Source organism: Octopus bimaculoides, chromosome 11, assembly GCF_001194135.2.
Source record: "Octopus bimaculoides isolate UCB-OBI-ISO-001 chromosome 11, ASM119413v2, whole genome shotgun sequence".
Taxonomy (NCBI): Eukaryota; Metazoa; Mollusca; class Cephalopoda; order Octopoda; family Octopodidae; genus Octopus; species Octopus bimaculoides.
In genome coordinates this window covers 23,893,932-23,897,291 of record NC_068991.1, presented here as the reverse complement: position 1 = coordinate 23,897,291, position 3,360 = coordinate 23,893,932, and positions in this window count along the sequence as shown.

Genomic DNA, 3,360 nt, shown 5'->3' with positions numbered 1-3,360 from the left:
AAAATATCAATGTTAACTTATTGATGCATTTGGGCAAGTTTATGTCTGTATTATCAAACAATTTCAAGAAAATAATGCTTAAAAAACTCTTCAAAAATCCGGTACAAATTCTTCATGGTTCAAAATGTTGCTTATTTTTTATTTAACCTGATATGTATGTGTGTATATGCGCCTAGAGAAAAGAATGGAAAAGAAACAGTTTGGCACAGTTTTTCCGATTTTATTGAAATTTTCTCCACGGATGTAGTTTTCATGCTAATTATGAAAATCACAACTCTTCTTTTTTTTTTTTTTAGAAATAAATAATAAATAAAGTTACGAAAGATTGTTTCTTTTTTCCTTATTTTAGTTAATCAGATTTATCCAATCTCGACGCTACGAAAACCCACAATATTTTTAGAAAATAATTATAGCAAATTATGTTTATTCCACTATTGTCATGTTATTTGTTTATGTTCTCGTAGCAACCAAATGAAAGCATCATGAACGATAGAGTGGAGAACTGAAAACAATTGTGAGAGAAATCGAAAACCAAGAAGGATACGAGGAGAATGCAGTGAGATAGATGCGGTGAGATGAATGCAGTGAGCTGTTTCCAAAAGATGGAAATAATATAGGATAAGAAGCTTTGTTGGTGAAAACATGAAATGAAGTTCTCCCTTGTTGATGGAAACAACCAGTGGTTCTACCAAAAACACAGGTTGGAATTAATCTGTTTCTCTACGTAAAGTGTACCACTCTCACTTTCACTTTCACTTTCACACCATCCAAAAATAAAAACATGCTGGAATGATCGAGCCATTTCGATTCGTCGGATGCCTGCTGATGATGATGCTGCCGCTAATGCTGCTGCTATTGTTATGCTGATACTGGTACTGGGCCTTGGAGTGGTAACAACGTCGTTGAAATTATAGCAGTCATTACTGCTTTAGCCCAAACCATATCTGAACGAGCAGATACATGAACAAAGCGTTCTAACCATGACACCAGTCGGAATTTTTGTACCTTATGGACTACAGTGTCCAATGTAATCTTTCTTTAATGATTTTAGGGAGAGTGAATTGGTATTTCTAGCAGGTTGAGCGACCACATACAGGGACCCTTTTTGACTTGAGGACGTTAGTTCGAATCTTAAGCTGATAACGGAACCTTTAAATCGTACTCTCTCTCTGTCTGTGTCTCTCTCTTTCTCTCTCTCTCTCTCTCTCTCTCTCTCTCTCTCTCTCTCTCTCTCTCTCTCTCTCTCTTTCTCTCTCTCTCTCTTTCTTTCTCTCTCTCTCTCTTTCTTTCTCTCTCTCTCTCTCTCTTTCAAGACTTCCATCTTTGGAAAATATAGTGAAACTAAAAAATTCTTGAAATTCTCTAAATTGAATGGAGAAATTGGAAGGATTGCTTAGGTACAATGGTTGAATATCTGCTTGTCTCGAAAAAATGTGGGTTCTTCAAAGCCAAGCGAAACGAACTGTCCCAGAGATGAATGAGAATGACAGATGTCAATATTAATATTTCGCTATTATTTCAGTTCATCAGTACCATATACACGATTCGCCCTCGAGGTGGATCCAAATCGCCGGCCACAAGTATATACAAGTATATATAGTAAAATCTATCTGCTGATGTGCAACAGCGCCGCACAAGTAAAACAAAATTCAAATCTCAAGATAAGAAGCACCTCTGTTATGTGAATATTACCCATGTCACATTACACCGACAATGTCTTGTAGAGTTTAATTGAACAAATCGGCCCCTGGTACCGACGGTTTTGAGTCTACTACTTATTCTATGGGAGGTTTTTTTTTTTTGCTGAACAGCTAAGTTACAAGGGACGTAAACAAACTAAGACCTATTGTCAATTGGCGGGGAACAAGCACAATGACACGCACGCACACACACACACTCACACACGCACATGCGCACACTCACACACGTACGACGAGCTTCCAAACATTTTCTTTGTATCAATTCACTCACAAGGCATTGGGTTGGCCTGGGGCTATAGTAGAAGTCACTTGCCCAAGTTGCCGCGTAGTGGGACTGAACACGAAACCACGTGGTTATGAAGCCAACTTCTTAACTTGGCAGCCATGCCAGCGCCTGTGATTTACTTATTGTGGATGGTCAGTGAGGGTTAGATGTATTGTCCCATCATGAATAGCTCATTAAAATCGACATGAGGTAAGACCAGAAAGTATTTTGTTGGTACCAGAGCAGTAAGGAACGATTACAGATAACAAGACTAAACTGCCTTGGTGAACCACTACAATAGGAGATGACGTAGGAGTCGATATTAGCTCTCTCGATCTTCAAAGACTAGCAGCTAAATCTGTCTCAGTTAACAATCTACTGTCTTCAAAAGAAAAATTAAAGAACACACACATTGGATAGAAAGGTTCAAGCTATATATCATTGATCATAGACCTGGGTTAGAGCTGAACTGTGGCTCAGAATAACACCTTCATAATAATAACAGCAATAACAACAATAGAAGATAATCCAATAAGGAAACATCTATGTGGTCTCTCAAGTTGTTAAAAATAGCAGCTAAATATTTTTCAAATCGAACCCAACTGGCTTAAGAATATGGCTACGTCAGTTGCTATAGTCCCAAATATATTAAGAGTCACAAAAATAAAATGAAATAAAATCGATGTAACTGTCACAACTGGAGCTTAATTGAACCATAGTTCAACTCAATCCGAGATCACTTAAGTGGGGTGGATGGAAATGAACAACAGCAGTCAGCAAGAAGAAGAAGAACAAGAAGAAGAAGAAGAACAACAACAACAACAACACCAGCCGCAACAATAGCAAGCGATACTGGAATTTGACATTTTATTTTAATTGACAATAAAGCCTAATTTAATATTTGAATCAGATGCCAGGGTATATTTGAAGCATCACTTAAATTAATGTTTACTCAAATTTGAAAATAAATAAATAAATAAATAATAATAATAATAATAATAATAATAATAATAATGTTACTTCAGCTGTCTGTTGAAGTGAATAATTTGAATTGCTTAATTTCAACTAAAGTAACCTAAGGAAAATAACTCGAAGTTGCTAGTGGCATGTATTTGAACAACATAGACAAATAACATACAACATTTTCTTCATTTATTGCAATTATCTCTGCCTCCAGAGAATGTATCACAATTTCTAAATGGCAATTACGATCAGTTCATTATTTACATTATTTACAATTGGCGGATATTTGTCCTCATCTTGTTTGTTGTTAACACAACAAACAAGGGTATATCAAACAAGAGTATATCAATGGTTAACACAACAAACAAGGGTATATCAGCCGAAACGTTGTTAACACAACGTTTCGGCTGATATACCCTCCAGCCTTCATCA